The sequence below is a fragment of the Lynx rufus genome, unplaced genomic scaffold, assembly GCF_022079265.1.
Source record: "Lynx rufus isolate CCGP_SWC_20201006 ecotype Redwood Valley unplaced genomic scaffold, mLynRuf1.p SCAF_8, whole genome shotgun sequence".
Taxonomy (NCBI): Eukaryota; Metazoa; Chordata; class Mammalia; order Carnivora; family Felidae; genus Lynx; species Lynx rufus.
In genome coordinates this window covers 10,186,728-10,196,870 of record NW_025814896.1, presented here as the reverse complement: position 1 = coordinate 10,196,870, position 10,143 = coordinate 10,186,728, and the positions used below count along the sequence as shown (strand labels likewise).

General features: G+C 44.2%; 1 pseudogene; it reads right to left on the bottom strand.

Moving 5' to 3' along the window:
- Positions 1 to 3,534: 3,534 nt before the first annotated feature.
- LOC124503294 (60S ribosomal protein L21-like) lies at positions 3,535 to 7,727 on the bottom strand (annotated as a pseudogene).
- Positions 7,728 to 10,143: the final 2,416 nt, after the last annotated feature.

The following is a 10,143-nucleotide window of genomic DNA, read 5'->3' as shown; positions in this document are numbered from 1 at the left end:
CTCAGTCGGTTAAGCGCCCGACTTCGGCTCAGGTCATGATCTCGCGGTGCATGGGTTCGAGCCCCACGTCGGCTCTGTGTGGACAGCTCGCAGCCTGGAGCCTGCTTCGGATTCTGTGTCTCCCTCTCTCTCTGCCTCTTCCCTGACTGCACTCCATTTCTCTCTCTTTCAGAAATAAATAAACATTAAAAAAATGTTTTCAAACATGCTTAAAAAAAAGATGGGTACTGGAGCATTGTTAATGGTAGCAAAAAAGTGAAAACAAAAATGATAACTACTGGCACATTCATGGAATATTATACAGACATGTACAGTGAAATGAAACTGTAAGCATTGTATTAAAGGAATTGCCACTAAGTACTGTTGAATGACAAGAGTAAAATGCACAATACCCTGCTTTGGTAAAGCAAGGGGGTGATAAACTAGGATTACTGGAACCTGGATAGAAACGTACGACGATATGAGCTTAACTGTGAAGACAGATCCTGCACAGGGGCTATGGGGGGAGAAGGAAGAGTATTTAGGGAGGGGGGAGAAGTTGGCAGAAATCAAGAAAGAAAGGAAAAAACGTAAAATGACCCTGATATTGAAAGTATCATCGGGGGCACAGTTATGCATAAATGTATATAAACAGGAGCTGCTTTGAAAAAATGTGGGATACGCTTGCCGCGATACAAGGAAAATACGTTTCTTTAGGAAAGGAAAGGTTGAAAATAAATAAGCTAACATTTCACTGAGGAACTTAGTAAAAACAGACACACGGTAAATGCAAAGAACAATTAAAATAAAAGGAAATCCCTGTCGCTGGCATTTTTAAAGATGGGAATATCCTAAAGCGAACGTGAATCGTTAAGAGTTGTTGACTACGGGTGAAGGGTGCGGGGATGTTCGTTGTGTGATTTTTTTTTTCTACTTTAGTATATTTGTAACTTTCCTGTTAGAAGAAAAATGTGTCAAAAGACAAATTCAGGGGAGCGTCCCTATGAGAGCCATTCTGTTCTAGAAGCAGGAGGGTTGGCCCCTGGGCAGGAAGATGCAGGGGTTCCTCACCCATTCTGTGGGCTGCTGTATCTCAAAGCAGGACTTCCTCATCAGTGGAGAATAAAAATTAAACAGGGACACCTGATTTTGATTCTCCTCTGCCTGACTTCACTTCTCTTCCTACTGCCCCCTTATGGAAGGCACTTGCCAGGGTCTCGTCTTACATCCTTGTCTCAGTGGTGGAGAGCATCTGGGTCACACTTTTGCTGTCAGGGACTGGCTAGGGGTTCTCTTCAAGGAAGAAAGGGGGAGAAGTCAGGTGGAAGTGATCGGGGCGGTGCATGGCTCGGAGAAAGGAATGGTCCTTCTTCTTATCTCTTTGTTTTTTCTTTCTTTTCTTTTTTCTTTTTTTTTAGTAGGCTCCACACCCAACGTGGGGCTTGAACTCACGGCCCTGAGATCAAGAGTCACATGTATCTCCCAACTGAGCCAGCCAGGCGCCCCCTTTCTTATCTCTTTAGACTTGACTCCCACACCTGAGTAAATAATTCTGAAATCTGTCTCCATTCCCAGTCTCTTAAGCAGGCTTTATTTCCCGTTAGTTCTCCAATATGGTACACGACCTGCTCTTATCTTAAAACCACACAACTCTTTATGAGCCGGGCAATGGGTGCCCAGGAAAGGAAAGGAAAGGAAAGGAAAATTCACACCCGCCTTCCTCATAGGCTCCACTGGGGAAGGTAGACACTGACCCAAGTGGAGTTCAGGCGCCAAGGTCTTGGGCTAGTATGTTCTCCATCTTTCTAGCTGGCTCGCTGTGGGCAAATGACAATTTCCTTGAGACTCAGTTTCCTCTTGCATAAAACCGGGATCACAAACTGGGTATATATTAAGAGTACAGTGAGGGTAAAGCTTTTTATTTGTTTCTTGTGTGATTTTCCCATTATGTCCATGAGGGCCTGGTCTTTGATGGTTTCCTTCACCGTGGGTTTCTTGGAGCCTTGAATAGTTCCTGGCACGTATATGTATTCTACGAATATTTGTAGAGTTAATTAATTACTTTTGTCTTCTGGTTCAAATTTTGAATTGAAAAGAACCTTTCCTTACTTCCCTAAGAAGAGATCTTTTAAGGGTTCATCCAAAAAATATAACTAAAGCCACCTCCTGGCTGTAGGTAGATTGTGTGACTCTTGATCTCAGGGTTGTAAGTTCAAGCCCTACTCTGGGTGTAGAGATTACTTAAAAAAATAAAATCCTTAAAAAATAATGAATGTACCTTGACATGGAAGTGTTGCGTTGTAGGGAACCCGCACCTTCAACTTTAGGTGTCTAACGTTCTCCAAAGGGTTGTATAATACCCCCCACCAAATAAGAGTTTATAAGGGCCCCCCTGTTCGTACTTTTTCTAGAAGATGGTATAGACTTTTAAATGCTTGGCCATGCTTCTTCTTTAAAGGGGAGAATGAAATGAAGCTGTTCAGTTTACACAGTACCATGTGTAAACCTTTACACATTTTTATTTTTGGCCTTGTTGGACATTGACATTTAAGTTATCACCCTACACCTCAGTGCAAATGTCCTCTCCTGGCAGGCCTTTCCCGAATCTCTGTGTAGGTCTGGAGTCACTCTCTGTCCTATGTCTGTTTATTTCCTTCACAGAACATTGAAATCTGAAAGCATCTTTGTTTTTTTAAGAGTTTATTTGTGGGCCCAATCGGTTGAGTGTCGACTTTGGCTCAGGTCACGATCTCACGGTCTGTGGGTTCGAGCCCCGCGTCGGGCTCTGTGCTGACGGCTCAGAGCCTGGAGCTGCTTCAGATTCTGTGTCTCCCTCTCCCTCTGCCCCTCCCCCACTCGCGCTCTATCTCTCTCAAAAATAAATTTTAAAAAACCATTAAAAATTAAAAAAAAAAGATCTTACTTTTAAGTAATCTCTACCCCCAAGGTGGGGCTTGAACCTACAGCCCCAAGATCATCAAGACACACGCTCTACCAACTGGGCCACCCGGGCACCCCTGAAGGCATCTTCTTGATCCTATTTCTTTATTGCTTTCTCCCCACAGGTCCATGAAAGCTCTCGTCTGTCTTGTTTACCACTGTAAACTTGGCACAAGGTAGGAATATAAGAAATAGTTATAGAAGAAATGAAAGAGTGTACGGCCTTTCTGAAAAGCTAAAGCCAGTTTCTTTATTTGCAAATTTTTTATTGAATTTCTTGTTTATTTTCGAGAGACAGAGAGCGAGTGGGGGAGGGGCAGAGGGGCAGGGGGACAGAGGATCCAAAGTGGGCCCTGCACTGAGAGCAGTGAGCCCAACGTGGGGCTTAAACTCACGAATCGTGAGATCATGACCTGAGCTAAACTCAGACACTCAAGCAACTGAGCCACCCACGGGTTCCTAAAGCCCATTTACACACTTATTGGATATCAGACCTATTATTATTTTTTGTAATCTTGACAGTAATGGGCTGGTGTTCCTATCGGATAATCTCTCCCCTTTATTTTGCCCACATCCCCCCCCCTTTTTTTTTTTTTACAGTCTTGAAGTCTTTCGTTTTTTTTACATTTATCATGCCGTGAATTCATAGGGAATGGGGTCCAACAGCTCAGGCTCCTTTCCATTGGTTCTCACAAAGTGTGCTTCTCTGGGTGGGCAGGCTGGCGCTTTGGTTGAACCCAAGTACCTTTCTCCTTGGCTTCCTTCTTTTTCTAACCATTTTCCTTCACACGCTTCAGGAAGCTATCCCGGCTCGTGGAGTGCTTAATGTGCTCAACACGTACATTAGTTCTCTTAGCAAGAATCTTGCCCTTCACGTGTCTGTTTCCAACAATGCCAACAGCACGCTGGGTGACACTGTAGACTCTTCCGGTTTTGCCATGGTGACATTTGTGGGGCGTTCTTTTTGGAACAGCGCCCATTCCCTTGATGTCCACAATATCACCTTTCTTGTAGATTCGCATGTATGTTGCCAAAGGAACAACTCCATGTTTTCTAAAAGGCCCAGAGAACATATAGCGAGTACCTCTCCTCTTTCCCTTGTGTTGGTCGTTTTGGCCAATCACTGGAAGATGACAGTTCCGGCCGAAAGGCTATTTATTCATTTTTGAGAGAGAGCACAAGCGGGCAAGAAGCAGAGAGAGAGAGAGAGAGAGAGAGAGAGACGCACACAGAATCCAAAACGGGCTCCAGGCTCTGAGCTGTCAGCGCAGAACCCACTGCTGGGCTGGAACCCAACAACCCATGGATCACGACCTGAGCTGAAGTTGAGGCGTAACCAAGGCAGCCACCCAAGCGCTCCTGCCCTTATCCTTTAAATTTTTTTTTTTCAACGTTTATTTTATTTTTGGGACAGAGAGAGAGCATGAATGGGGGAGGGTCAGTGAGAGAGGGAGACACAGAATCGGAAGCAGGCTCCAGGCTCTGAGCCATCAGCCCAGAGCCCGACGCGGGGCTCGAACTCACGGACCGCGAGCGTGACCTGGCCGAAGTCGGACGCTTAACCGACTGCGCCACCCAGGCGCCCCGTGCCCTTATCCTTTTAAAATTGCAGGTTTTGGGGAGCCTGGGTGGCGCAGTCGGTTAAGCGTCCGAGTTCGGCTCAGGTCACGATCTCACGGTCCGTGGGTTCGAGCCCCGCATCGGGCTCTGTGCTGACGGCTCAGAGCCTGGAGCCTGTTTCAGATTCTGTGTCTCCCTCTTTCCCTGACCCTCCCCTGTTCATGCTCTCTCTGTCTCAAAAATAAATAAATGTTTAAAAAAATAAATAAATAAAATTGCAGGTTTTGTAATTCATTCAACAAGTGGTTACCGATGGCTTGTGATGTGCCATCGACTGTGCGAGGAAACTGCTCAGGGGAAGAGGAGAGAATTTCAGGTCTGCAGTTTTGCTGGAAGTGGGCTGGGATGACTGGGGCAGAACAAAACGTGAAATCTGGCTTAAAAGAAAGAAAATTTTCTTCTAGTAGGGTAGTTGTGGTGGTAAAGATCAGAGCCAACATTTGTAGGATGTCTACTGCATGCTAGGCACTGAACTAGTTGCCTTACATGATATGTATATTTTAAAGTTTATTTTGAAAGAGAGGGAGGACACATGTGAGTGGGGGAGGGGCGGAGAGAGAGAATCCCAAGCAGGCTCCAAGCTGTCGGTGCACAGCCCTACGTGGGGCTCGATTGCAGGAAACAGGAGATCATGACCTGAGCTAAAATCAAGAGACGCTTAACCAACTGAGCCACCCAGGTGCTCTGAGTTATATATTTAATGATCAGAAAAAACATATGAAATAGTTACTATCAGAGTGCAGTCACCTCTAGGTGCAATTAGCCTCCCTGAATCCTGTATATGTGTGTGGGGAGAAAAGAGGAAAAAGAAGAATTATTTGAATTATATGAGCAATCATGTGCATTATTCCAGGGCAGAGCTTTGGTGGCCCCTCCCTCCTATCCTATGATAATAGAAAGGATGTTCAAGGTTAAATTTTTATCATATTTATTTTTCTTATTACACTGGCTTTTAGAACTCTTTTGAAAACGAAGGCTTAGAGGGGCTAAATGTCTTCTATACCAAAGCTACACATCTGGAAAAGTAGATTAACCGTGATTGGGACCCAGACTCTGATTTGAATATCTCTCTTAAATTTAATATGTTACCATGTTTTATTTCCTCGACACAGGTGCACGCTATGAGCTCTTTGCTGTATCATTTATTATCTTTTATATGGATCGTTTCCTCCAAAGAACACAGAGGTAAGCAAACTCTAGGAGAGGCGCTGAAGATTGCAGTGAAGTCTTTCACCGGAGGGCCTTTTAAATTCCAATAGATGGTAGACTGACTTAGATGTGTGGGATGTTCTGTTTGGAGACAGGGGAAAGAAATCTGGAAATTTATTCCAAACTCAAGATTCTGCAACTATCTCGTTGTGACACAAACGTTCTTGATCATGGAAATCACTTGCTAAAAAACAAGCACAGGGGCGCCTGGGTGGCGCAGTCGGATAAGCGTCCGACTTCAGCCAGGTCACGATCTTGCGGTCCGTGAGTTCGAGCCCCGCGTCGGGCTCTGGGCTGATGGCTCAGAGCCTGGAGCCTGTTTCTGATTCTGTGTCTCCCTCTCTCTCTGCCCCTCCCCCGTTCATGCTCTGTCTCTCTCTGTCCCAAAAATAAATAAACGTTGAAAAAAAAAATTAAAAAAAAAAAACAAGCACAAAAAATAAACACGCAATCAAACAAAAAATACGGTGCACATAGTAGGTACTCAGTAAATATTTGCTCAAGAAATGATCGAAATAAAAGAATTACAATTTGGAAAAACAAAATGTAGGATCTGATTTTTGCTAACAACTCCCCAAACCATGTGTGTTTCTGTCTTTATGTATGTATACACACACGTCCGCCCCTACGCTTTTTTTTTTTTTTAATTTGAGAGAGACAGAGAGAGAGAGAGAGAGAGAATCCTAACCAGACTCCACACTCAGCATGGAGCTCGACGCAGGGCTTGAACCCATGACCCTGGGATCATGACCTGAACTGAAATCAAGAGTCAGACGCTCAACCAACCGAGCCACCCACGTGCCCCATCCCTACAATTTTTAGTGTATGTTTGTATAATCATAGGTAAAATATTTAAAGGTGTTTAACAAACTATTTAAAATAGTCCTCTTTGGGGGCACCTGGGTGGCTCAGTCAATTCAGCGTCCGACTCTTGGTTTTGGCTCAGGTCATGATCTGTCAGTTTACAGGATCAAGCCCTGAGTTAACTCTACACTGACAGTGTGGAGCCTGCTTGGGATTCTCTCACTGTCTCTATCTGCCCCTGCCCTCTCTCTCAAAAATAAATAAACATGTTTTAAAAAAAGAAGACAAGTAGTCCTCTTGGGGGAGAAACTATTTTTGCTTTTAAAGTCCTTGGATTTTAATAATTTAACAATAAAAGTCAATGGTTTTAAGAGTCTCATGCTCTACCGACTGAGCTAGCCGGGCAGTTAAAAGTCAGTGGTTTTAATAGTCGACTTCAACAATTTACTACTACTACTAATGGTTAATAGTGTGGTACTTTCAACGATGGAGTAAATGGGATAATTTTAATCATTTGAAAAAAGAAATGTTGGGAAAGTGATGTTCTTTTTTCTACAGCTGTGAGCCAACTAATTTTCTTTTTAAAAAAATACACTTGAGAAGTACTCATCAAATGCCTGCCTTATATACTCCCAGTGTCAGTCATTCTTGGAATACACGGAAGCCCATTTCTGCCCCGGAGACACGATCTGGCCAAAGACGTGTGCTACTCCTGGGTGAAAACATAACAATATGCCATTGAAATCACACCTCAAGACGACAGAAAGGAAGTCTGGATTACTGCCAGGGAGGGATGGCGGGGGAAAGGCATCCAGGTGGTGGGTAGGGAGAAACCCGGGAGGGATCAGTGAGAGAGACAGGGATTTAAAAAGGCTTAGTCTAACAATCCAATAGAAAAATGAGCAGAGTGTCTTTCCAAGAAAGGGAAATTCAAGTAACCCTTAGACACAGGAAGACCCCAGCCTCACCGCAGCGCGAGAAGGACAAATAGAAACCACCGTGTTGGAACATTTCCCGTGTCTTCAGCGGGCAGAGGAGGGACCAGGGTTGACGCGTCCCATGAGCCTGAGACTCTGGGAAGCGGGCACACCTCCCATGCTGCCAGCTGGACTGTCAACTGGCAAGGTCTCCTGGGAGGATAACTTGGCAGTGAAACCCACATTAAACAGGCACATGCCCTCCGACCAAGAAATTCCTATCCTGCGGTTATTCTCTAGTTTACTTGCACATGGTCAACATGACCTATGCATGAAGCTAGTCATTAAGGCATTCCTGGGAGAGCAAAGATTGGGGGAAGAAAAGCAAACTAAATGTCCATTACAGGGGACTGTTTCCATCAATTACAGTCGAGCCATGCAACGGGATAATTTGTAGCCACTGGAAAAAGAAGTCTAACGTATTGAATGTGCCAGGCGTTGTTCTAAGTCTTAATGCGCTTAACTCATTTAATCTTCTCAACAACCCTCTGGAGTAGGAATTTTATTTTTTCTAAGTTTTTATTTAAATTTCAGTTAGTTAACACATATAACATAGGTAGGAGCGCCTGGGTGGCTCAGTGGGTTGGGCGTCCGACTTTGGCTCGGGTTCATGATCTCACAGTTCGTGGGTTCGAGCCCCGCGTCGGGCTCTGTGCTGTCTGCCCAGAGCCTGGAACCTGCTTCGGATTCTGTGTCTCCCTCTCTCTCTGCCCCTCCCCTGCTCGGGCTTTGTCTCTTTCTCTCTCTCAAAGATAAACATTTATTAAGAAAAAAAACCCATATGTTACAGTAACCCATAACATAGGTATTTTAGTACTGTCACTCCCACTCACAGATGAGGAAACTGAGGCACAGAGAAGTTTAGTAACTTGACCAATGTAACACGGCTAAGACCTAACAAAAAAAAAATCAAGGTATAATATAGTCTGTAGAGCATGTTCACATTTGTGCGGAAAAGAGTAAAAAACAGTATGCACATGTACGCGTGGATATCTAATCTAGTATGTTTGTCTATACTTGTATGCACATCTCTGCTTTTGTTTAGAACGTCTCTGGCAGGAGACAGGAGAATCTGAGAATCTGCTAACTATGGCTGCTTCTGGGGATGGAAACTCAGTTTCTGGAAGACAGAGTAAGGAGCCCGGTTTACTTTATACTGTATGGAATTTTGTATCTGCTGAGGTTTTGTACCATGTATTGGCAGGACCTACTGAGCAACTGCAAATCTTTAGTTAAAAAAACCTTTAGGGGCTCCTGGGCAGCTCAGTCGGTTAAGCACCTGACTCTTGATTTCTGCTCAGGTCATGATCTCCCGGTCTGTGGGACTGAACCCCTCGTGGGGTTCTCTCTCTGCCCCTCCCCCGTACGCATACTCTCTCTCTCTTTCCTCTCTCTCAAATATTTTAAAATTTTTAAAAATTAAAAAAAATCTTTTTTACTTAAAACCATTTTTTAATGTTTATTTATTTTTTACAGAGAGAGAGAGAGCGAGCGAGTGCGCACGAGCAAGTGGGGAAGGGGCAGAGAGAGAGGGAGACACAGAATCCAAAGCAGGCTCCAGGCTCTGAGCTGTCAGCACAGAGCCCGACGTGGGGCTCCAACCCACAAACCGTGAGATCGTGACCTGAGTTGAAGTCGGACGCTTAACCGACTGAGCCACCCAGGCGCCCCTAAGGAGATCTTTTTTTTTTTCTTCCATTTTTATTTTTGGTAAAAAAAAAAAATATTTTTTTAATGGAAGGGGAAGGAGCTGAAAGTCCTTCTTCCAGGTTCTCTCTCAAGTTGTCTGTCCAGTGTGGTAACTGTTAGCAACACGTGCCATGGCAGCACTTGAAATGTGGCTGGTCTGGATCAAGATATGCCGTGCATGTAAAGCATCCATCAGATTTCAAAGAAGTATGAATAAAGAAAAGAATGTAAGGGGCGCCTGGGTGGCTCAGTCGGTTAAGCGGCCGACTTCGGCTCAGGTCATGATCTCGCAGTCTGTGAGTTCGAGCCCCACGTCAGGCTCTGTGCTGACAGCTCAGAGCCTGGAGCCTGTTTCAGATTCTGTGTCTCCCTCTCTCTGACCCTCCCCAGTTCATGCTCTGTCTCTCTCTGTCTCAAAAATAAATAAAACGTTAAAAAAAAAAAAAAGAATGTAAAATATCGAATTAACAATTGTTTGTATTGGGGGCGCCTGGGTGGCTCAGTCGGTTAAGCGTCCGACTTCAACTCAGGTCATGATCTCACGGTCTGTGGGTTCGAGCCCTTCATCGGGCTCTGTGCTGACTGCTCAGATTCTGTGTGTTTCTCTTTCTCTGCCCCTCCCCTGCTTGTGCTCTCTCTCTCAAAAGTAAATAGACATTACAAAATTCTTTAAAATAATTTTTTGTATTGGTCACATGCTAAGACGACATTTTAGCTATATTGGGTTAAATAACATATATTACTAAAATTAACCTCACCTGTTTCTTTTTACCTATTTAAAAGAGACCTGTTTCTTTTTACCTATAGAAAGTTTAAAATTACACATGTGGTTCACATTATATTTCTCCTGGACGACATGGGTCTGAAGGTCTCTTAAGGTCTACTGATAACACAAATGACGTCGTGATTTACATTTGAAAAGGGC